We start from the raw sequence: 26895 nt of genomic DNA, 5'->3' as shown, positions 1-26895 counted from the left end.
TTTTAATGACTTTTTCAGACATTTTACTTATCCAGGACTTTTTCTTTTTTGTATAAATATATGGAGTATAACTGTAGTTTTTGCTACGTGCATACATTGTGTAGAAGTCAGGGATTTTAAGACATCTTTCACCCAAATAACCCAAAATACCTGTTAAGTAATTTCCTATCTTCCATCTCCTCCCACCCCCTCACACTGCCAGGTGTCCACTGTCTATCATTCCATACGCTACATCCATGTGTATGCATTATTTAGCTCCCACCTACCCAGGGCTTTTCTAAAAGTAGAAAACCAGAAGATCAGGCAAACCCAAAATGCCCACACCAGGCCCCCATCACTTCACACACACTTTGAAGTAACAATAGCCAATGTCCTCATGGTCTCTCCTTTGTTCAAAAGAGAAAACCCTGATCCCATAAAATGACTGACAGACTCTTCACAAGGTAATGTAAATAAGTGTTGGCAAAAGAAGGGCCCACCGACCAAATCTGGCTCACCACCTGTTTTTGTTTGGCCTATAAGCTAAGAACTGTTTTTTTATGTATATTTTAATGGTTTCTTTAAACAGAAGAATGTTTCATAAGTGAAAATAATTATATGAAATTTAAATTTCAGTATCCATTATGTTTTACATTTTATCAATTAAAAATTTGTGGAAATTATTTTCTCTCTTGTTATATAAGTGCCTAAATACTATCCTTGATTTTGTCTCCTGGTTCAACGTAGCTTAAACTATTTACTATTCAGCTCTTTACAGAAAAAGTCTGGCCACCCTTGATGTAAATGACAACTAATAAAAAAGCACCTCTCTGTAGAACAAATGCATCTCTAAAATGGACCAAAGGAATGAATTTTTCATACTGCAATGTCAGACAAAAATGTTTTTAAGGGTTGATACATACTTTAAAAGATCAAACTCTCTCCTTATGTAATAGAGTTACACAGGCTATGCTGATTTTATCACTCTATTACATATCAGATTGTTTGAAAAACAAGATATATTGGCATTTTCCTCAAAATTAATTTCATTTAGCGTTTAGGTCTAACTGAGCAACTACTCTGCTCTTCCTCTGTGCTTTAACTTGATTTTTTTATTAATCAAAATATTTTACTACATTATCATCTTTGAAAGAAATCTACTTAATAACAGTATATTAAATAATTTTCAATCCAGAAAGCCAACAAATAAGCTTTTCATTTTTCTTTGTGGGTTGTTCATACCATTCACCTTGGGATATTCAGTCCCCCAAAGACACCAGGCCCTTTCTTGTCTCTGTGTCCTTGTTTATGCTTTTCTCCCACTCAGGAATTCACTTCCCAAATACTCTCCTGGGTAGTTCCCCAGGTAACACAGGAAGATAAGTAAGATTTTTTTTTGTTTGTTTTATTTGATGGAAAGGGTTTTTTTTTATTTTTTTAATGGAAAGCTTCCAAAACTTCCACACCTTTTGGAAAACCATTTTTTTATTAAAATGCCCCTCCTAAACACTCACTCAGAATTTATTGATCCCACAACACATTGCTTGCACTTCTATTTGGCATTTAGCTCGTTATGCATTTAGGCTTTTAGGATCAACCACCCCTAGTTCCTTGCAGATTTCAAGAAGGTGCTTCTCTCCTGGTATTCCCCATCTCCAGAATTTCAAGAAGCCGCTGAAAATGTCAGAAAGGAGAAGCCATCCTTGATGTCTCCTCTTTCTCTCAACTTCTAAATCTAATTCAGCATGAAACTCTTAGATTTTCTGCCTGAAAGTCTCTGGAATCCCCACTGGAGACTCTTAACTGTTATAACCCAGACCTCTAACTACCGTCCACCACAGCTATTCATTCCTCACACTAAAGTCAAGGTAATCCTCTCAAATCAAACTCCCATCAATACACGCATACCCTGGACTAGGTTAACTACCCATAGACTCTCACAGCACAAGGCAGCTTACAAAATTGTTTAGAGTTTTAAGCCTGTCTCTCTCACTAGATCATAAAACAGGGACTGTATCACAATACCTGGTACCTAGTAGCTGTTCAAAGATGTTTTATGGATGAGTTTACCAAGTACCAGCGCGTCTGGGAGACCCCCACCCAGGCGGCATTGAAGGCAATGAGAGGCAGACACCCAGAAAGAACAGCAAAGTGGATCTATCCTGGGGGGCAGCAGCCTACCGAGCTGAGAACCTCAGGGGCTGACAGCATGCCAGGCTGAAGGCCTCGAGCAGATTCTGATTCACATATTTAAACACCCTCTCTTAAACAGGTGATTCTTATTAATAAACAGGTGTTCTGCATTTACTTATAACTCAAAAATATTCCCAGTAGGCAGCTGTTACCCACTTAGCACTAATTGCAAACTAAAAGGTATTCTCCACAAGGGAGCCATGGGGGCAGGGTAAACTCAATGTTTCTCAGCATGAGTTAATGCAAACCAACAGTTCTTTGCATCCTCAAGGCTGCCAACTACTTTAAAGGAGTCCGTTTTAGAAGCTCTATACTTAACGTCTGTAGTTTTTGGAATACCTTTTGGAATTGACTTCAGAGACCACTTGCCATTCACAAAAGAAAATTTGTCTTTCCTCTTCATTGCTACACCTGGATTTTTGACTCAAGGCAGTTTCACTCCAATCAAAGTGTTCACACATTTAATTTGCAAGACATTGCTCTAAGTGACATTTGTTTCCAAAATAAAAACTCCAAACCAACTCCAAAGACTAGATACCTAACAAGAGATTAGCAAAAGAAGGTACTGTGGAAATGCGAGCTAACAATTATTGAACATTGAGTGTCCATGGACACTTTACAAACATTATTTAATTTAGTCCTCACAACAAACCAATGTGGTAGTTGCTATTATTCCAACTTTACAGATAAAAAATAACCTGAAGTTAAGAGAGATGATTAAATGTCTAACCATGTGTAGCCTTCAATTGTGGACTACAAATAAGACTGATTTTGTAACAAAGTCCTTTATTAATGTCCATGAATGAAATATTGGGTGGTGTCAAATTAATGTTTCTGAATGTCAAATTAATGTTCCTGAATGTACTATATTTCTTGGGACTTTGCAGCCTTATTTCATTCCTCTTTTGGTACCTGTTCAGACTATTTGGGGTGTCTTCACGCTGCTGAGTCATGCTGAGTAAGCCTGGGAGGAGCTGTTAGGAAAATAAAAATCTAGAACAGGGAAGTCTCATGCCTTTATCATAGACATGGCAGAAAGTTCAAGAGAAAGGCAGTTTACTTCAAACTAACACAAAGGGAGTTCTGGAAAAAAGGCTAAGACTGCTTGGCTGTTCATACCCTATAAATTCAAGACATCATGATTCATTAATAGCACTATAGCAAAGTAGCAATACAGAAATTAAAACACTAAGTTTTATTTTCAAACTGCTGGGAATAAAATGCAGAAAGTTAAAGTAAAAATAGAATAATATGAGAAACTATTTTGTTTCCAGAATTTTACCATTTTTTTTTGTTTTTGCTTTTCTAGATGAACTTCTCTATTTAGATAAATATATTTATCAATTTATGTTTTATCATAAATATTTATTTTTAGAGTATAATAATTCAAGGGTGGCATTTGGCCATGATTCTTGCTTTTCCAGTCTTTGTGTCAAAATCTCTGGGCCTGCTACACTGGACAAGCAAGTAGTTTAACGGCTGGGGGAATGAGAGCTGTCAGTGGCAGTAACTGTAATGCATGTGCTAAGAGCAGCCAAGATAACTCCCTCACAGTATTCCCAAACACATTCCCAGGGTACTAAAATCATGTACATAGTATGAATTTAGAAATAACAGAAGGAACAAATTAATAAATGGAAGAGTATAATCTTCAGATTAACATAGATTATAAAACCTAACAACATTCCTTGTATATTAGAAAACAACATTTTTCAAAGATTCAAGTACCTGACTTGGCCATACTCTGGGAGAGCTATTATTTAAACTAATTTGAATTTTGTCTGGATATCAACTATATATTTCTCTTAAATGCATGAGATTAAATTTAAAAAGGAGAAAATTTTATCACTGAGCTGCTTACCCTCTGAGTGACAATTCTATCTGTTCTAACTTCTGTTTTCTTAGAGCTACATTTAATAAATGTTCTATAAAAAAAGAATTTCTAAAAAGCATTGTATTAGTCCTTTCTGCCATTGCTATAAAGAAATATCTGAGACTGGGTAATTTATAAGAAAAGAGGTTTAACTGGCTCACGATTCTGCATGCTGTACTGGAACCATGGTAGCATCTGCTTCTGGGGAGGCCTCAGGAATGTTCCAATCATGGCAGAAGGCAAAGGGGGAGCAGGCATGCCACACTGCAAAAGCAGGAGCAAGAGGAGCAAGAGAGCCAGGGGGTAGGTGCTACATACTTAAAAATTTTTTTTTCATTATTTTTTAAATTTTGTGGGTAGATAGGTGTATATATTTATGGGGTACATGAGATGTTTTGATACAGACATACAATGTGAAATAAGCACATCATGGGAAATGGGATATCCATCCCCTCAAACATTTATCCTTTGAGTTATAAACTACTCACTTTTAAATGACTAGATCTCACAATAACTCACTCACTATCTCAAAGACAGTACCAAGGGGAATGCTGCTAAACCATTCATGAGAAAACTGCCCCTTTGATCCAGTCACTTCACAACTGGCCCCACCTTCAGCACTGGGGATTACATTTCAATATGAGATTTGGGCATGAACACACATACAAACTATATTAAGCATCTGTAGAAACAATTATCTTAGACAAGCTTTAACTATAAGAAGAATTGCTTTAAATAAACACTCTTCTAATTGGGGACAAATATGTAAAAGGAAGTTTACCTTGGACATGACTCGATAGTAAGAACCTCAAAATGTATTCTATAAGATAGTTATTTATTCTTGTGCTCGGCTATTATAATGATTGTAGGAAGTTGCCAGTGTATAAATAAATAAAAAGGTGTAACTTAAAAACAATAATAAACATGAATAAGTTGACGAGAGAATGTCTTGCAAATATTTTCTTATTATTTTATCAACAACTCTCTAAGAAATGTGACTACATTTTACTAAAATGAAAGCCCAAAAGCAAAACAAATCATAAGACCTCAGAAAGATTTAGAAATTGGAGGTACCTAATTCCAAAAATGAGAGTGCAAGTGAACCAAAAACAGCCTCCCTAGATAAACCCTCCATGCAGTCCAGTAACATCTCTCCCACACCTCATCAGAAGACAGCAAGTGTTAAACATAAGGCATCCTAGCAGGAATTCATACTTTGATACAAAGTAATAAGCTAAAATGGAAAATATTCTCTCAGAAAAGAAGAGGAGGGAACAAAAAGGAAAATAGGAGAGATATATATATATAAATAAGAAAATCAGTCCAGACCCCCAACATCCAAATAATAGAAGTTACAGAAAGTGAGAATTGAGAAAACAAAGGGGAAAATATTTAAAAAGAAAAATCCCAGAAATGAAGGATACTGGAATGAAAGGGCCACTCTGAACCCATCACAAATAAATAAAAAAGAAGTCACATCATGTCATGTCATATATATTTCCCATGTATCCTTTCTTGGTAGAGTTAGTAAATTAAGAAAGGGGAAGACATGGGATCCAATCAACAAATGAAGGCAAAGGCGGGGGCCACTGCTAAGTATCGAGTCCACTGCTAAGTATCAAGTCCAGAGGGCCATTCATCCTGATTATACCAGGAGATCAAAGGGCTCCAAGAGGAATGCCTCAAAAAAAAATAGATTACCTAACATATCTGAATATTTTAAGAAGACATTTACACGTGTATAAAGAGTTTAGGGATAACTTAGTGATGTACATATAGAAAATTAAGTTATTTTGTGAAAAAAAATAAATCTTTCAATCATTAACTGTAGGGAAAAGCAGTTACTTGAGAAAGGAAATGTTACCTGTGGTATCTACCTAAATATAATATTACAGATATCAAAAATTATAATTAGCTATATTGGGAAGATAGGAAAGTATATGTGCCATGGGTAGGGAGGGGTAGGTGCTAGTAAAAGCAATAAATCATAATATTCCATAATAGGAGTCAATAAGTTCTCTCTAATATGGGGGGAAATCAGAAACTAGTAACATTAAGATATGATTTAGAATCTAAAGGCATATATAAGATGAAATAACTAAAAGGCTGGTAAGTGGTTGTCTTTAGGGAGTACAAATGAGAGGTGTGAAAAGGTTTGACAAGAACTGCTTTAATAAGCCTAGTCATACTATATAGTTTTTAAACTATGTTCATGTATTACTTTGATCAAAATAAAAGTTAAAATATAACAAAAACTAAAGCACTAGAATAATAACAGCAACAAGAAAATTAAATCTACCTCTTCTTGCATCTTCCATCTCTCTCTCTGCTAGATCATTCCTCTCATCATATAAACATTCATTTAAAAGAAAATCCTTATATAACATCTTTCAGCTATAGTCCAATTTCTTTCTATCACAACCAGTCTTACTTTAAATTATTCTCTGATCAGGTGTTCACCATCCCTCCTCAATGTGCTGCAATGGATTAAGGTGAACCATATAAAATTGCTGATCTGATTATTTTTAACTATAAAAACAGCAATTTCATATGGCTCAACTTAGCAGTTTACTGTCATCTCAGCCACCAAATGCTGAGTCCATCACCTGAATACTTGCTGTCCTGTTTAACAGTGCCCTGATCTCCAGCCTCATTGCCCTGCCTGAGTTCAGACATATTTCATTTCCTTCTTGATTAAGGTTTCAGCTCCTCACTCTTCTGCCCACCAATCTGCCTCCAGAATGATCTTTCTAAGATATTAGATGTATCACATCACTTTCCTGCTTCAAATCCTCCAATGGCAGCCCAGTGCCATCAGAATCAAACCTAAATTCTTTTCCATGGCCACATGTTGACCACTGCATGCCTCTCCAGCTTCATCTGTGCCCTCTATACGTGCTTTTTTTTTTTTTTTTTTTTTTTTTAGAGTCAGGGTCTCGCTGTGTTGCCAGGGCTGGCATGCAATGGCTACTTACAGGGGCAATCACAGCACACTGCAGTCTCGAACTCCTGGCCTCAAGTGTCCACCCACCTCAGCCTCCCAAGTAGCTGGAACTACAGGTTTGCACCACAGTGCCTGGCACCCTCTATATTTGAGACACACTAAACAACTTACATGCAGAAATGTTCCTTTTATTTTCATACATTAAAATGTACATATGGGAGATTAAATATCCCTGATATGTGGCACCTTGAAGGTACTTTATAAATATGTATGAAAGGAAAATTCAATGTTTTCATTGATGACCCAAAAATGAATCATGGATGAAAAAATATATATAACATGTACAGTACATATATTCAATTTCTTCTAAGAGCCAAGTGAAAGTTAAAAAGCCTGACTATGGTTATTTAAATATTCAAATGGATAGTGACAGGAATCTAAGAACAATGTATGATTTGTGTTGACAGAGAAAGGAGAATTAGAAAAAGAAAAAAAGAGGAGCAGGGAAGGGAGGGGCAGAGAGGGGTTTGGGAAAATAGCTTCACCTCAATTTTACAATGTAACTACTAAGTAAAGAAAATTCATAAATACAACAATCTGTGTGCAGGAAATTGTTCTCCATTTTCTAAAAAGTGATGAAACGAAGTCCTTATAGTTAGCCTTAAATAATATATGTACCAAGTATTAATACTTATATTTGTTTTCCGATGAAGAACTGCGTCATGAAGTTTTAAAAGCTGCCCAACCAGTTCTCAAACTAGCATCCCATCCAAGGAAAGTTTAATTAGGTTTGGAGTTTTGTTTAAACTGACAGCTGTGATTCAAAAGCCCCCAGGGTCAGCATTATAGTTTGCATTGTAAGTAACCAAATTGCCCAAAGGTATTCTGTGGTTCCACAGCTGTTATTTTTTTATTCTGATTTGCAAAGGATACAGTTAATAACACTATGCTAAGAATATGGATTATTCAAATGCAAAAATATTATTACAGTATCTCTGAGTCAATTTCTAAGGGGGAAAAAAAAGCTGTTATTCTTCACCTATCCACTGTGCAGTCATCCAAAGACCCGACCTCACAGATCTAGCAGAGACACGAAGCAGGATGTAAGCAAAAAAGGCCTTAGAGGAAGCAAAAGAGATGTTAGCAAAGGCCGGTGCAAACGAAGCTTGCTCACTTTCCCATAGGAAAGCTTTGAGGCCCTCCCTTGGAGGCTGTTTACTTTCACTTTACAAACAATGTAGCCAAGCTTATTTACCTAGTTTCTAAGCCTAGGGCAGAATAGAATGAGATGTTAGGATGAGAGCTGTGGGAGAAGGGGTACTTACAGCAAACCAAAATACTGACTGCAAAACAGAGAGCCCTCAGCCTAATGGGGAGGAAGAAACAAAAATTATCCAAAAGGAAACAAAAGAACTCAAAATACAGCTGAATGCAGGGAGTGGGGGCAAACACTTCACTTACCCAATGAGATCTTGGAGTATCACTATATGACAGCATAGCATAGAAGATCGACATCCAAAACAGTGCCCTTTTTCCTCAAGAAAAAGATCAACTTAGAGCCTCTCCAGGGGCACACCTGTGCTGGGTAATGGACATGCAAGAAGGAACGAGCGACACCTGCTTTCACAAGGGAGCCAGAGTATAGCGGACGTTAGAAAATGTTTCTTCTGAAAGACTAAGCATAAAAGAAAGTTTAACTGGGTGGGGCGCGGTGGCTCACGCTTATAATCCCAGCACTTTGGAAGGCCAAGGCAGTGGATCCCAAGGTCAAGAGATCAAGACCATCCTGGTCAACATGGTGAAACCCTGTCTGTACTAAAAAATACAAAAATTAGCTGGGCATGGTGGCATGTGCCTGTAGTCCCAGCTACTCGGGAGGCTGAGGCAGGAGAATTGCTTGAATCCAGGAGGTGGAGGTTGCTGTGAGCCAAGATCGCACCATTGCACTCCAGCCTGGGTAACAAGAGAGAAACTCCGTCTCAATTAAAAAAAGAAAGAAAGAAAAAAGAAAGTTTACTTGTCCTTAAAATACTGAATTGCTAATTATCAAGAAAAGTCAGTATCTAAAGATGACTCATTTTTAAGGATAGCAGTTACAATGAATTAAAAATCTATTTGAAATACTTACGGGGTTGTAGAACCTAAACTCCATAATTGTTTCAAATAACTGTTTGACAATATATAACATCAAAGAATACAGGAGTAATAGTTAGAGGATCTAGAGTTTGTTCTCTCTGCTTCACCACTAATGAAACATGGCCTTGGCAAATGAGTTACTTCCCTGAGACTCCATCTCCCCATCTGTCAAATGAAGAGGTTAAAGAGACAGTTGTGAAATATCCACCAATGTTTCCCTCTAACTCACACAGTCAATATTCTCCCTTTACCCACATAGACCACTGAGGGCCCATGGCCTCAGGTAAAAGGCACTACCACAGAACATAAAATGATAGACAAAAGCCTCTTTCTGGCTTTCAGGTTTCAAAAACCTGGGAATCAGGTGGAACAGTAAGAGAAAATGACAGGTGATTTGGGAGAAAACAAGATGAGTTTGAGTAACATTTCCTTTCTCTGCAGTTAGACATGAATTAAATTCCTGGGCCAGAAGAAGTCGGCGGAGAGGTGAAGAAAACATAAATGCTGTGTGGTCCCTGGGCTAGGGGCTCATACCCAGCTCCCCAGGGATAAGCCCAAAGGAAACAAAAGGAAGATGTGTTTGTGGGAAGGAAGAACAGAAAAGACCTGGGACTTCTCATGAAGAATCCAGGAAGCAGCAAGATCCCAGAGAATAAACAGCCCTATGGAGTGTCAAGGCAGGTGGAACATTATATCATCTCACAGAGTTTAGCAGGACCCAGAATGGCCTGAGAACAGCAAAATGATTTCTGTGTGCCCAAGAGTAGAGAGATTGGAACAGGGACAATTTAGAAGGGACGTGTGTGGACTAACAATGTTGGGAAGACCTAAGCGGACCATCAGATGGAAGTATGGATGTCTCAACAGAGGTGTCCAGCATGGCATGTGATCTTAAGAAACTCTATGTATTCTGGGGGTGGAGAGGTATGGATCGCCAAATTGTACAGACTAAACATGGTTCTTATACATCTGTTTACAAACTGAGATTCAAACCCACTATATGCTGAGATAGATTCCACAGCAATAAAATCAAAAAACCAAGCCACAGAATAAGAAGAAATAATCTAATACCTTCATGATAATAAATGTGGGAAAACACAAATAAAAAGAATAACTGTCTAGAAATGTACAAGTCACAAAATTGACCTGGGGGATGGTTACAATTAACATCCCAAATGAATTAATAATCATTAAAGAAACCAAAATAATTTTTTTAAATCTCTTTACCCAAGACACAAGCCCAGACAACATTACAGGTGAAAATTACCAAACTTACAAGGAAAATATAATCCCTCTCTTATACAAACTGTTTCTGGAGAACAGAAAAAGAAATCAGACCTACAATGTATGAGGATAGTACAACCTTGATATAAAATGTGGACAAAGGCAGTAGGAGAAAAAAAAAACAACAGTCTCACCTTTGAAGACAAATGTAAAAACTCTAAATCATCAGTGTATAGCAACATACTATAACTCAGAATATTTTTCCCAGAATGTAAGGATAGTTCAGATCAACTAGTAGATCACAATAACAGATTAAAGAAAAAAAGTACTCAACAAATTTCAACACTTATTCATGATAAAAATTCTTAGCAAGCTGAGAAAAGAAGTAAACCTAATAATGAACATCTGTCATAAAGCTGTAATGAACAACATGCTTAGCAGTAAAACTCTAGAAGTCTTTGGTTTAAAATCAAGGATAAAACAAGAACTCCTCCTATCACCACTTTCATTAAACACCAACTGTATTAAACAAGAAATTCCACAAATTCAACATATTTAAACCAATACGATAATAAACAATTTGAAAATACAAATAGAAAATGCATCCCATGTACAAGAGCAATAAAATCTATAAGATGGGCAGGGGTGTGAGAGAGAGATTGTGTGTGTGTATGTATGTGTATATGTGTGTATAAATGTTATAGTTACAACCCTATGGTTAAACCTTGTAGTCTTCATCTTACTAGACTTGACAGTATTTGACATAGTTATTGGGTCCTTCTTGAAATATTTTTTTCACTTGGTTTCCACCAAACACATTCTTCCGGTTTTTCTCCTCCATCAGGCTCTCCTCAGCTTCTCTGGTTCATTCCACTTCTCTCTGCCTCTAACAAACAGTGGCATGTTCTTGGGCTCATTTCTCTTCTGCTTTCTAGTTACACTTATCCCCTTGGTCATCTCTTCCAGTTTCATAAATTTAAACACCATCTGATCACTGATGACTTCCCATTCCTCTAACCCTAACCTCCCACCTGAACAGTAGAATTATAACTGACTGCCTGTTTGACATCTCCGCTTGGAAGTATATTAGGCACTTCAAACTTAACATGTCTAAAATCAGCCCCACAATTGGGCTGTCCACCCTTCATCTTCTCCATGTCAGAAAATGGAAACTATTCTACCAGTTAACTACACACACCATAAACCGTAAAGTCATCCTTGATTCACCTCGTCTCTTTCCACCCCATTCACCCAACAGACATATAAACTTGTTATGTTCAACAACCGTCAATGTAGATGCTGAATCTGAACATTTCTCACATCCTTCCCACTGTCACCATGATTGGTCCAAGCCACCATCATCTCTTGCCTGGATTATTTTAACAGGTGCCCAACATATCTTCCTTCCTTTGCCATTTCCCTCCTATAATCTATTGTCCACACTGTAGGCAGATGATCCCTTTAAAACAGGAACAGATCATGTCACATCCCTGCTCAAAACCCTCCAGTGTCTTCCCACATCGCTTGGATTGAAATCTAAATTTCTTACCATTGGCTACAAGACTATGGTGATTCTCAGGAGGGACAGTACTGCTCCCTAGAGAACATTTAGAAATTGCTGGGCAGTGGGTGGGAGACACAGCGTTTTGGTTTGCTAGAATAAGAAAGTGCGATTGGCATTTAATGGACAAGAAGAAGCCAAGGATATAGTAGACATCCTGCAGCTCACAGGGCAGTCCCACAAAACAAAGAAATATATGTCCTGAAAAACTTTCACGTGGGTAAAAAAGTTTCATAAATAGACAAGGCCAGAATCTAATTTCACTTTATATATTTAAACACAAAACATATCCCTCATTTAACCCATGCTATATTTTCCAGAAATGCAACTACTGTGTAAATCCCAGCAACTATGCGACAATAGTTTAGTCACCAAAACAACACACCTGTTTCACTCTGCATTTGTAGCAGTTATATACAAATACATACAGAGAATATATAAAGTTCATTTTGTAAACTTAGAACTAATCATAATTAAATTAGCAGAGACAAGTGAAACTTGGGGCTAAAGAATATTGCATTAGTTAAGGTTTTAAAAAATAAATGTTATTGCCAATCTATATAATTTTTAAATATTTTAGCAAAATAATAATACATTTATATTGGGAAAGTTACATATTGAAGTTACTAATTTTGAATGGCCTTTTGATTTTGTCTTACCCTGAAATTGTCCACAGAGGTCTATTTCCTGTCTTCATGTAGTATTACTTTCTTTTTTCCCATCCATCCTATAGTCTCATCATCTTTTGAAAACCATGGCTGCCAAGGTCTTTGTAAGTACCAGAAACGGAGTATGTTCTGATATGTTCAGATTTCAAGATGGGAGAGATGTTTTACTTGTTTTGGTTTGGTTTGGTTTTCCGATACTTTGTCACTTTGTCCAATGTTGCAACAGAGATTTATTTTGACATTACATTTATAAAGAGGCCTAGCTTATTTTCTCTATTTCAAAAGTCTATCACTGGTCTTGGCATGCATTCTTACTTCATGTAAGGTTATTTACTATTTTCTCATCATGTACAAATAAGCCTGTCTGCTATCATTTATCCTAATATATTCTAGTGATAATTGTACTGTTATTTCATTTTCTAGAACTTCTTATACAACACAACTCCTTATATTCCTACCCAAAGAGATTCACTATGGGTTGATAAAAGCAGCTAACAACTTCATGTGTCTTCCAGTGTAGTTGTTTATAATTGATTTAATCACATGTTACTCTCATTGTTCCTATATGTTACAAAAAGGGTACATTTTCACATTGCATGAATAGATACAAGATAATTATCTATGAATTTTGTTCATGATAATAAAAAGGACAAAATATACCCAATAAGAAAAGTGTGCTGAGTCTGGTAGTATTGACAACCACTGCCCCAGTTGATCTGGCTCTTGGCTACCTCTATGACATCATTTCCCACCATACTCCCATTGAAAGATCCCTACCTTGTTTCTCAAACATCACAGAACATTTCCACCTTGGAGCCTTGCACTGTCTCCTCCCTCTTCCTGGAATGTTTTCCTTCATACATGAATTGGATGGCTTGTTCCCTTACTTCCTTCAGACTTCTGCTCTAATGTCATGTTCCCCTATGGTCCTTTTCTGATCATCTTAGTTAAATGTCTCTCCCTCACCCATTCTTCTATCTCTCTGTCCTAAATTATTCTTCTTTTTGTTACTTATTGCCACCTAAGACATTACTAATTTCTTCACTCTCTGCCTCCTCCCTCTAGACTGTAAGCAAGGATTTCACGTATTTACTGACATTTCAAAGCATCTTGTATAGCACCAGACATAACAGGCACCCAATAACATTGCAAGAATGAATAATTGTTTTAAATACCAAAGAGTGTGCTGGTGAGAATCTGGATTGAGCAGGTAGGTCCAGGTCCTCCATTTCTAATTGAGACACTGCTGTCATGCTACTAAATGTTTGCAATACTGAACTTTTACTGAATATTTTGGAGGCTGAGCAGGAGAATTGCCTGAACCCAGGAGGCAGAGGTTGCGGTGAGTCGAGATCGCGCCATTGCACTCCAGCCTGGGTAACAAAAGCGAAACTCTGTCTCAAAAAAAAAAAAAAAAAAAAAGTTTCCATAACTGAAAAGTATTGGAACTGGCCATTCAAATGAGTAAAGAGTGAAAAGTACCATACTGCACAAAGCTGGTGAGGATATGGGGAAACAGACTTGTATCCCCTACCAATTGGAAAGTAGTTAGTTCAACCTTACTGGGATGCAATGTAGTAGTATATACTAAGAGCCTTTTTAAACGCAGCCTATTTAACATGTATTATCTTATTTAAGAACATTTTATTCTCACAATATTTAAGGTAAGTATTATTAACTCTATTGAACAGATAAGAAAGCTGAGGCACAAATAATTTAAGAAAAAAATAAATCACAAATCAAGGATCCCAACCTAGGTCATCTAACTCTAAACTCAGGGCTGTCTCCACCCTTTTCCATTGTCTGCTGGCTCCCTTGTTATGTTTCCTAACACCTTAAAGCTAAAAACTGTGCCATGTAACAAAATCTTCCCATACTTAGCCAAGCAGAGGGCTAAATATTGCAGGTACTCAAAAAAAAGTTTGCTGGAAGAGTGAATAACACTTTGAGCCATAAGAGTCTCTATAGAAGGTGTATCGCCATAGAGACCATGTCAGAAAACACCTCATTATTTCTTCTACCCTTTCCGTAGTCACAGAATGTGAACCTTGGCACATACCTGCTCAGGATAGTGATTTCATTTTTCATCCTCTTTCATAGCTGAATGTGATCATGAGTCTAAATTCTGCCAGATTAAATATAAGCAGAAGTGGTGTGCAATCTCAGACACACACTTTTCTTGTGTAACACCTTCCTGCTGGCTGGAATGCAGAGGTAATAACGGATGCAGCTATGTTGGGCCTTATGATGAGCTTGGGAATGCAGATCAGTGGAGCACTCAAATGGCAGGATTCTGGATCCCTGGCCCTATGGAACACTACATTGGTATTACATTACCTTTTTGTAAGACTTTTTTTTTTTTTTTAACAAGAGAGAAATAAACTTTCATCCTAAGCCACTATTAATATTACTTCGGGTTTTCTGATTATCTGGACCCATTAGCTGCTCTGAACTAGTTCTATTAGGAGTGCCTCTTACTCCTTCTTTCACTGTAACTTGATATGTAGTTAAACCAATTTGGCTTCGTACTAGAGACAGCTGATATGAATTATGCATTCCTTTTAGCATTTTCAAAGATTCCATTGTAAATGGATATTTAATAAGCCTTTTCACTTAACCCTAAAGAGCAACAGAACAGTCATGCATAAAAAGCCATAATTCCATAAACTGTTTAATAATCACTTTCCAGAGTAATAATTGATTGTCAAAGACTATACAACTAGGCAGGTCTCAACAGCATAATGAAATCAGAACAATGAAAAGTGTCTCAGCTGTCTCAATCTTTCCTTTCTTCATAACCCTATTTCCAATGATTAAGAGATGAAGAGCTTGAGACAGTGATGTTCTTGAGGGGAAATCTGGCTGAAATGATGAGGTCTGGCTTTATTATAATCTGCTCCTGTATGCCTAATAAATGTGTAGTAAGCCAAGAAAATGACAGGAATTTTATTTATTGTATTATCTGTGCAATACAATAATACAGTCTAAAGAAAAGATAGGCTTCCTCTTTAAAAGGTGAGGAAAAGGTAAAAGGTACAGGGAATTTTACTTATTAACAAGACTGAAAAAAAAATCTGATAACAAGTGTGCTGATTAGCAACTGGCCATGTGATCATAGCCATCCTGTAGCCCTCTTTAAATAACATCCAAAGCATTAGCTCTTCCTCCTGGCTTTTGGGAATTCCTGGTAAGGCCATGGACACACCCCATTCTCTCAAGTCAAAAATTCTCAACAAGACCCTAAAACTTATCACAGAAAGTAATATTTCTTTTCTGTTTGTTTTTGTTTTCTTTTGCTTTTGGGTTTGGGTTTTGTTTGTTTGTTTTTTGTTTGTGAGACAGTCTCATTATGTTATCCAGGTTGGAGTGTAATGGTGCAATCTCGGCTCACTGCAACCTCCGCCTCCTGGGTTCAAGTGATTTTCCTGCCTCAGTCTCCTGAGTAGCTGGAATTACAGGTGTGAGTCACCACACCTGGCTAATTCTTGTATTTTTAGTAGAGACAAGGTTTTACCAAATTGGCAAAACTGGTCTTAAACTCCTGGCCTGAAGTGATCCTCCCATCTTGACCTCCCAAAGTGCTAGGATTACAGGTGTGAGCCACCACACCTAGCCAGATGAGATTTCAAACATCATTTTATGTACCATATAATAACATTTCTATCAATGATAGACCCCAATATACAACAGTGATTCTATAAGATTATACTGCATTTTTACTCTACCTTTTCTATGTTTACACATGTTTGCTTAGATACACAAACACTACTGTGTTACAACTGGATGCAGTATTCAGGACAGTAATATGCTTTGTAGTCCAGAAGCAAAAGGCTATACCACATAGCCTAGGTGTGTAGTAGGCTATACCATTTAGCCTAGGTTTGTGTAAGTACACTAGGTTGTTCATGCAATGATGAAATCGCCTAATGACGCATTTCTCAGAAAGTATCCCCTTTGTTAAGAGTCAAAGGAGCTCTTCTTCCATCTGGCTAAGATGAGAAGTACTTGCAGGTATTCACTTTGAGAACACGTCAAAGATTTTAAAAATAATAAAGCTAAGAAGAATAAGTAAAAGCAGGTCAGTCTGTTACTCTGCTGTTATGTGACATGAGAGATGGCATATAAAGATTTTATCTTTCATTAATATTAACAGCAACTTAAGTTGGCAAAATCAGTGGTTTTTGACTGAATGTAACTGGTTAGTGAGCATATAACCAATTGCAAATGTCACCACCACCTGCAGATATCCCTCCTGTATCCTTTCACTCTGATGACAAAATGTGATGCCTTAGGTGCTCAACCAGAGTCTCATCCCACACCCACCATCCCTACCAATAGGGTTCTGTGAGCAAATCCTTGGCTCTTGCTGACCCTCCTCAGGCCTGGGTGTGCTAGGCTCAGAAGCTACCAGCGGAGGCTATGGGGCCATCCAAGCACAGGAAAGTGCAATGGTCCTCCCACTAATGCAGAGATCTGAAGGAGAAGTCAAGGGACAAATAATTCTGGATACCTGAATATCTAGGTTTTAAGGCAGTAAAAGAAAAAAGGTAGGAACAGTATAAAAGAGAAAAAGCAAAGTGCCATCTGCATGATGTAATACGAATAAAATCAGTTCTGGACTGGCTGTCAGAAGAACTAAATAGTTCTAGTCTCAACTATGCTAATTAACTGTGTGACCTTGCAAAAGTCACTTTCCTCACCGGGTCTAAGTTTTGTTGCCTATAATACAAAATTAATCAGGTTACCTTCCAGCTCTAGACACTATTTTAGTGAAAAATTAGGGTAAATAAACACTATGGGGAAATTTATCACCAAGACTTCGAAAGCTTTTTTCCATATGAGAAAACAAAGTAAAATATGTCAAAGAAAATATATTAAATGAGAACATATTATTTATAGTTACAATGAGATAGACTAAAAAATTAAAGCTTTTCCTACTATGTTCATAAAAACTCACAAAAATTATAAATACGACTAATTGTGTCAGGCTATCCCTCTTCCCTACGGCGATACTAAGATTCAGCACCCTTTGCAATGAACTGAGAAAACCAGGTACTTATAAAAGAATATGCCTCAAAAAATAAAACACATATCCAACACAACTTGAAAATGTGCTGTGCAGTCTGTTAGACTGTTTTCATTTGGGATAAGAGATGCTTACACATGATTATGGTTGGCTAGCTCTCAAGATTTTGATTTTACTGTCAAACTGTTTATCTACCCATCCCTAAAACCCACATATTTACCTATTCTGCTTTAAAACAAACACTGTAAAGAATACAGCTGCCTAGCTTCAGGCTGTTTACAGCTACAGAATGGCTGACTTCAATCACAACCAAATACTGTACTTTTCAGTAATAAAAAATAAACAGCTTCCCATGTACAATATGTCAATGTGTAACCTAACTGGAATATTTAGTCAGTTCAATTTGCTGTTAAAGTAACTATATTATTTTAAGCTCTGGTATCAACTTTACATGTTAAACAATTGTTTTAAATTGTATAAGATTTTTCCTCTAGTTTTATACTCAATAAATAAATATCATGACTCAAAGGTATCACAAAAATTACCCTTAAAGTAGACTAACAATCTACAATGTGAAGGCAGCAATCAGTGCTGGATATTAACAATGCAGCTTGTCAGCTAGTGGCCCACCTCACCTTCCACTCGGGGAGATTCTAAGGCCTTGGACCAGTCCTTAAAATGTAAAAGCCTTAAAAGTGTCTACATTGGCCGGGCATTGTGGCTCATGCCTATAATCCCAGCACTTTGGGGGGCCAAAGCAGGAGGATCACCTGATGAGGTCAGAAGTTCAAGACCAGCCTGGCCAACATGGCGAAACCCCATCTCTACTAAAAATACAAAAATTACCCAGGCGTGCTGGTGCACCTGGAATCCCAGGTACTCGGGAGGCTGAGGCAGAAGAATTCCTTGAACATGGGAGACAGAGGTTTCAGTGAGCTGAGATTGTACCATTGCACTCCAGCCTGGGAAACAAGAGCGAAACTCTGTCTCAAAACAAAACAAAACAAACAAACAAAAAAGTCTACATTACAAAATCAAAGGTGATATTGAGTTATATATTAAAATAAGAAACCTCGGATGACTAGAAGCTTTTACCCTAAATAAGTAATTATACCTGAAATAGCCAGAAAAATCATTAAAAATTCTTCACTTTATCTCATATGCAGATCTTAAACTCTGCTATGCATAAATATTGATCACTTTCAAAATTCAAATGCACCTGGCCATTGTCCTTTGGTGTCTAAATTAAGGGATTTAATTACAAAAATAAGCAAAAAAAAAATCATTGCTGGGTAGCATCTGTACTAAGAAATGGAAAATAATACATATGCATTCTATAATAAATTAGCATTTCTTTTGTCAAGTAATTCTATATTTTAATCTCAAAAATAAAATCTCTTACGGAAAGTAAACTGCACCTGTATCCAACAAAGAATAGGCTTATTTTGAAGAAATAACTTCTAGCTGATTCGAAATTCTTGTTAAAATCAAACCAGCTAAAGGAATAGGAATTTTCCTTAAGACCTAATATATATATTAGACCATGTCTTAGACTAGGTCTAAGATACATATATATCTTAATATATATAAAATATATATACCTTATATATACATATAAGATATATATATATCTTATTTTGCTTCTTTTCTGTTTGTTTTGTTTTGAGACAGGGTCTCTCTCTGTCACCCAGGCTGGATTGCAGTGGTGCAATCTCAGCTCACTGCAACCTCCATCTCCTAGGTTTAAGCAATTCTCCTGCCGCAGCCTCCTGAGTAGCTGGGCCTATGGGATTATAGGTGCACACCACCATGCTGGGCTAATTTTTTTCTTTTTTTTAACTTCTTGTAGAGACAAATTTTGCCACGTTGCCCTGGCTGGTCTCAAACTCCTGAGTTCCACCTTGGCCTCCCAAAGTGCTGGAATTACAGGTGTGAGCCACTGCACCCAGCCACTTTGCATTTTTTTAAATAAATAAAAATTAAATACATAGCATTTGTATTTACTGAAAGCATCCAAATGTTATGTGAGAACTTTTAAATTTACACAGAGAAAGCTGTAAATTAATTTGGCAATAAAAGGAAACTTCTTAATTATTATATCATTTGTACTAGCATAAACTGTTACGTCTGTGAGGACCACAAAGAAATGCACGAGGCCAGGCATGGTGGCTCATGCCTGTAACCCCAGCACTTTGGGAGGCCAAGGCGAACAGATCACGATGTCAAGAGGTCAAGACCATCCTGGCCAAGATGGTGAAACCCCATCTCTACTAAAAATACAAAAATTAACTGAGTGTGGTGGTGGGTGCCTGTAGTCCCAGCTACTCAGGAAGCTGAGGCAGGAGAATCACTTAAAACTGGGAGGCAGAGGATGCTGTGAGACGATATTGTACCGCTGCACTTCAGCCTGGCAACAGAAAAGACTCCATCTCAAATAAAAGAACTGCATGAAGGGAATGTTAAGAGAAAAGTGCAATAAAAGTGTCTGTAATTTTGAGTCGAAAACATTTGCCCAAACGAGTCCCTACCAGTTGTACTGGTATAATTCAAACACAGATTGCTTTTCTCTGCCCAAATCCTGGTAGGTTATTTGATTTATACCTTCAATGAGAAAAACGTGTTCCTAAGACAGGAAAAGATAAAATTTGAAAAGTAAAGGGCCAAAAAAATTTTAAATACTATGAATTCTGCAATATGCAGCTCTACAAGATAATACATCATAAGTTATACATAGCAATGTATGTTCTTTGATATGTATCAAAAAGTTAGTTGCAAAATTATATGCATAGTATGTTCTTATTTTTACAAATAAAAAATGTATATGTATGTATGTATGTACAAACATTTGTACTAAGAATTGAGAAGTGTATAAACAATAAGTATTAGTTAGTCCGGGACGTTGGGGGTTTAAAAAATATATATGATTTCCATATATATCTTCTTATAACTTATAAAAAGCACACACTTTTATAAAGAATCTGCTAACCTCTTTAAAGATTTTATTTTGAGATGACTGTAGATTTATATTCAGTTGTAAGAAAAATACAGAGATCTCTTTACCAGCTTTCCCCAAAAGTACCATTGTGCAAAACTATAATACAATAATATCACAACCAGGGTATCAACAGTGATACAGTCAATATACAAAAATATTTCCATCACCACCAGGATTTTTCATGTTGCCCTTTTAAAGCCACACACTTCCCTCCCACCCCCACCTAACCTTAACTCTCAGCAACCACAAATTTGTTCTCCATTCTTATAATTTTGTCATTTCAAGGACATATATATAGGCTGGGGGCAGTGGCTCACACCTGTAATCCCAGCACTTTGGGAGGCCAAGGTGGGTGGATCACCTGAGGTCAGGAGTTCAAGACAAGCCTGGCCAATATGGTGAAACCCCATCTCTACTAAAAACATAAAAATTCGCTGGGCATGGTGGCAAGCCTGTAATCCCAGCTACTTGGGAGGCTGAAGCAAAAGAACCACTTGAACCCGGGAGGTTGCAGTGAGTCAAGACCACACCACTGCACTCTCCAAAAGAAAAGAATCTAACTTTTGGAGATTGGCTCTTATTGCCTCAGCATAATTCTCTACAGATTCACCAAGTTCTTGCAGGTATCAATACTTTATTTCCTTTTCTTGCTAAATTGTATATCCATTTACCCATCGAGGGACATCTGGGTTGTTTACAGTTTGGGATTATTATGAATAAAGCTGCTATGAACATTTGTCTCAGATTTTTGTGCAAGCATAAATTTTCCATTCTCTGTAATACATGCCCAGGAGTGCAATTGTTAGATCACATGTTGCAAAGGGGTGCAATTGTTAGATCACATGCTTAGAAAAGTATGCTTACTTTTTTAAGAAACTGCTAAGCTGTTTTCCAGAGTGGCTATGTTATCTTATATTCCTACCAATAATGTATGAGTGATCTAGCATCTTTGCCTCCTTGCTAGCATTTGGTATTGTCACTATTTTCCTTTTTCATTTTAGGCTTTCTGGTAGGTGTGCAGTGAAATGTCATTGTGCTTTTAATTTGCATTTTCCTAATGACGAATGATTTTGAATATTTTTTCATGTGCTTATTTGGCATTTGCATATCCTCTTTGGTGAAATATCTGTTCATACCTTTTGCCTGTTTTTTTCTCTTTTTTTTCCTCAAGGCAGGGTCTCACTCTGTTCCCCAGGTGGGAGTCCGGCAGCATGATCAGAGCTCACTGTAACCTGAAACTCTTTGGTTCAAGAGATCCTCCTGCCTCAGTCACTTGAGTAGCTGGAGCTACAGGCACCAGCCACCACACTGATGTCTATTTTCCAGCTGGATTTCTTACTGTTGAGTTTTCTATTTTCTAATTGGATTTTTTACTGTTGAGTTTTGAGAGTTCTTTATAAATTCAAGATACTAGTCCTTTGCTGAATGTGTGGTTTGCAAATGTTTCCTCCCAGTCCACGGCTTGTCTTTTTATTCTCTTAACAGGGTCTTTTGCAGAAGGAAAAAAAAAATTTAATTTGGGTAACATCCAATTTCGCAATTTGTCTTTTGGATCATACTTTGAGCGTCAAATCTGAGGACTCTTTCATAGCCTGAGATTTAGAAGATTTTCTTCTTTGTTTTTGTCTGAAAGTTTTATTGTTTTATATTTAAGTCCATGAGACAGATTGAGGCATTTTTTGTTGTTGTTGTTGTTTTGTTCTTTGTTTGTGGGTTTTTTGTTGTTTGGTTTGTTTGTTTTTTGGCTTGTGGATGTCTATTAGTTCCAGTACTATTTGTTGGAATGAAGTTAACTGCTTCTTCACTTTGTCAAATCACTGGGGCATGTCTGTGTGGCCCCGCTGCTATGTTCTCTATTCTGTTCTACTATCTCTCCTTCCATCCCAATATCACACCGTCTTGATTACTATATCTAAATAATAAAGCTTGCAATAAGGCACACTGGTATCTCCCACTTTTTTCTTCTTCTTCAAAATTATTGTAACCATTCCACTTCCTCTGCCTTTCCATTAAAGTTTAGAAATCTGTTTGTCAATAACTGTTATAAAATTTGCTTGGATCAAATGGCTTTAAATGTAATTTGCTTACAAGTGGATACCATGTTACTTATAGTTCAGTAAACCATCCATTATAATATTAGTTGGGAAGTTGGATAATTGATATACTTTTTCTCTTTCCCCTAAGGTATACATTTAGTGCTATTAATTTTTCCCTCATCATTACTTTTGCTATGGTATACCAATTTTGACATGTATTTTTTTTAATTCAGGTCAATTTTTAAAAATTTTCCTGATACTTCCTCTTTGTCCCATGGATTATTCAGAATTATATTATTTAGTTTCCAAGTTTTTGGAGATTTTCCTATTATCATTTTGTTATCAATTTCTAGTTTGATTCCATAGGGTCAGAGAACACACTCTATATAGTTTCAATTCTTTTAGATGTATTAAGGTTCATTTTATGGCACAAGATGTGGTCCATCTTAGTATATAATCAGTGGGAAGTTGACAAAAATGAGTACTCTGCTGTTGTTGGGCAAAGTATTCTAAAAATGTAGGTTAGAGCCTAGTGGCTGTTATGGTCCTTGAGTTATTCTATATCCTTAGGGATATTCTGTCTAGTTTTTCTACCAATTGTTGAAGGTGTTATGTATTTTTAACTATAATGTTCAATTTGTCTATCTCTCCTTCCAGTTTTTACTTCACATATTTTGTAGGTCTGTTATTTGGTAAATACATACTTAAAATTGTGGTTGGTCTTCCTAGTAGGTTGATCCTTTAATAATATCATAAAGTCCTCTTTGTCTCTGGTAATTTTCTTTCTTTCTTTCTTTCTCTCTCTTTCTGTCTACCTGTCTTTTGTTCTTTTTCTTTTTTTTTTTTTTTTTTTTTTTTGAGATGGAATTTCACTCTTGTTGCCAAGGGCTGGAGTGCAATTGTGCAATCTCTGCTCACTGCAACCTTCACCTTCCAGGTTAGAGATTCTCCTGACTCAGCCTCCTGAGTAGCTGGGATTACAGGCATGAACAACCACACCTGACTAATTTTTGCATTTTTACTAGAGACAGGATGATTTCACCCTGTTGGTCAGGTTGGTCTTGAATTCCTGACCCCAGGTGATCCACCCACCTTGGCTTCCCAAAGTGCTGGGATTGCAGGCTTAAGCCACCACACCTGACCATCTCTGGTAATTTTCTTTGCTCTGAAGTCTACCTTATCTAGTATTAATATATCCACTCCTGCTTCCTCCCAATCAATATATTCATCATACATATTTTTCATACCTTACTTTCAACCTGCCAATATCATCATGTTGGAAAAACATTTCTTGTACACAATATATCATTGAGTCATGTTTTTAAACCACCTGCCAATCTGTCTTTCAATTGGTATATTTGGACCACTTATAGTTACTGATACCTTAGGATTTAAGTCTGCCACTTTATTTTTTGGTTTCTTTTTGTTCTTTCTGTTTTTGCCTATCTCCTTATGGGCAACAACATTTTTTATAATTCTATTTTGATGTGTCTATAGTGTTTTATTTTTTATTTTTCACTTTGTATATCTTTTTTAGCCATTTCCCTAGGTAGTACATTATACCAGTATCAGTAGCATGGTCTCCTGGCATGGAAATTGTTCCAATTAGAGTGACACATAGAAACCTTACCTCCCTTTATATCCACTTTAACTTCTCTATGTATAATTGTTTTAAATATTTCCTCACCTACATTTAGAACCACATCAGATAGTGTTATAATTCTAGCATCAATCATCAAACACATTCTAGAAAACTCAAGGAGAAGAAAAGTCTATTGAATAAAACCATAGTTTTTATTTAGTATGTTCTTTCCTCCTAGTTCTCCAAGAATCCTTTTTTCTAATCTTTTCTGCTTAGAGAACTTCCTCTAGTCATCCTACTATGGTAGAACTGCTAGCAAAAAAAAAAAAAAAAAAAAAAAAAAAAAAAATCCTAGTTTACGTCACCTGAGAATGTCTTGATTTCCTCTTCATTCTTTATAAGTCATTTCACTGGAAATAGAATTCTGGTAGACAGTTCTTTTCTTTCAGTACTTCAAAATTCTGTGTCAATTCCTTCTGACTATCGTAGTTTTCAATTAGAAATCTACCATCAAATTATTATTTCCTATAGGTAGCATGTTGTTTCTCACTGCATTATATTTTTGTTTCTTTGACTTTAGTTTTCAGAAGCATTACTATTATGTGTCTTAGTGTGGATTTCTTTGGTTTGGAGTTCACTCAGCATCCTCTTGAATATATGTAGGTTTATGTCTCTTGCATTGGGACATTTGGGAAGTTTCGAGCCATTGTTTCTTTTTGTACTTTTTCAGTCTCTTCTTTCAGGACTATAATGACACCAAGCCATATCTTCTGTTTTAGATCCACAGGGTCTGTAAGCTTCTGTCATTTTTTCTCTCTCAGTCTACTGTCTTTGTTTTCAGCTCAAGTATGTTGTATTGTTCTTCAAGTTACTGATTTTTTTCCTCTGTCTTCTCCATTCAGCTAGGGAGCCCATTTATTGAGTTTCTATTTCAGTTATTGTATTTTCCAGTACTAAAACTTTCCTTTGGTTCTTATCTGAATTTTTTGTTTCTTTACTGAGACTTTCTACTTCTCTGCTAAGAATTTCTAGTTTTCCATTTGTTTCAAGTACATTCATAATTGCTTACTGAAGTGTTTTGGTAGAGGAGCTGCTTTAAAATCTGTTAGATAATTCTAACATCTTTGTCATCTCAATTTTGGCATCTATTAATTGTCTTTTTTTCTTTCAAATTGAGATATTTCTGGATGTTGGCATAATAAGTAATTTTCTATTAATACCTGGACATTTGGGGTATTATGAGAATTCAGATATTACTTAGGCTTTCTGTTTTAGCTGGCTTTCTCTGACACTGCTCAAATAGAGGCAGTGCAGGGAGGCAGTGCACTTCCCCTATTGCTGCCAGGTAGAGGTAGAAGTCTAGGTTCTCACTCAGCCTCCACTGGCAACAGGTATGGGGGCCTCCTTGTTACTGCAGTGGTGAGACTAGGAGTTCTGACTCCCCATTTGGCTTCTGCTAATCCCATCCCACTTGGAAAGACTAAGAGTGTCTCATTACTGTTCTCCACATGGCCTCCATTGACACCAGAGAGAAGAGGGAGAGGGTGGCTTCTTTACTTCTGGGCAGTGTTGAAAGTCTAGATGCTCCATTGTTGCCATCCCACTGGGAATGGGTAGGGGGAACTTTTTACAGCCCATTGATATTGGAAATTATATTAGGCTGTTCTTGTGTTCCTATAAAGAAATACCTGGCTTGCAGGATGACTGAATAGGAACAGCTCCAGTCTGCAGCTCCCAGAAAGATCAACACAGAAGGTGGGTGATTTCTGCATTTCCAAATGAGGTACCAGGCTCATCTCATTGGGACTGGTTAGACAATGGGTGCATCCTACAGAGGGCAGCCAAAGGAGGGTGGTGCATCTCCTCACCTGGGAAGTGAAAGGGGTCAGGGAACTTCCTCCACCTGCCAAGGGAAGCTGAGAGGGACTGTACTGTGAGGAACAGTACATTTCAGCCAGGATACTATGCTTTTCCCACATAGTGTGGGGAGGGGCATCTGCCATTACTGAGGCTTGAGTAGACAGTTTTCCCCTCACAGTGTAAACAAAGCCACCAGGAAGTTCGAACTAGGCAGAGCCCACTGCAGCTCAGCAAAGCCACTGTAGCCAGACTGCCTCTCTAGATTCCTCCTCTCTGGGCAGGACATCTCTGAAGGAAAGGCAGCAGCCTCTGTCAGTGACTTATTCATAAAACTCCCATCTCCCTGAGACAGAGCACCTAGGGGGAGGAGCAACTATGGGCGCAGCTTCAGCAGACTGAAACGTTCCTGCCTGGCAGCTCTGAAGAGAGCAGTGGATCTCCCAGCACAGCATTCCAGCTCTGCTAAGGGACAGATGTCTCCTCAAGTGGGTCCCTGACCCCTGTGCCTCCTGACTGAGAGACACCTCCCAGTAGGGGTCGACAAACCCTCATACAGGAGAGCTCTGGCTAGCATCTGACAGGTGCCCCTCTGGGACGAAGCTTCCAGAAAAAGGAGCAGGCAGCAATCTTTGCTGTTCTGCAGCCTCCGCTAGTGATATCTGGCAAACAGGGTCTGGAATGGACCTCCATTAAACTCCAGCAGACCTGCAGCAGAGGGGCCTGACTGTTAGAGGAATAGCATCAACATTAACCAAAATGACGTCCAAACAAAAACTTCATCTGAAGGTCACCAACATCAAAGACCAAAGGTAGATAAA

The 26895-nt window shown here is 37.4% G+C and overlaps 1 protein-coding gene across 13 annotated transcripts in view; it reads right to left on the bottom strand.

Annotated features, from left to right (window-relative positions):
* TTC6 (tetratricopeptide repeat domain 6) overlaps positions 1-26895 on the bottom strand; it is a 229610-nt gene that overhangs the window by 181556 nt on the left and 21159 nt on the right. Inside the window, exon 1 of one of the 13 annotated variants that reach the window (XM_035260384.3) lies at positions 12570-13453. The exons of the other annotated variants lie outside the window; for them this stretch is intronic. The gene's annotated coding sequence lies outside the window, so the exon portion shown is untranslated. Of the gene's footprint in view, positions 1-12569; positions 13454-26895 lie in introns of those variants that run through there. 13 annotated transcript variants of the gene reach the window in all.

This window comes from Callithrix jacchus, chromosome 8 (assembly GCF_049354715.1).
Source record: "Callithrix jacchus isolate 240 chromosome 8, calJac240_pri, whole genome shotgun sequence".
In the NCBI taxonomy this organism is placed as follows: domain Eukaryota; kingdom Metazoa; phylum Chordata; class Mammalia; order Primates; family Cebidae; genus Callithrix; species Callithrix jacchus.
Note: the sequence above shows the minus strand (reverse complement) of the source record. Positions and strands in the feature narration are given on the sequence as shown.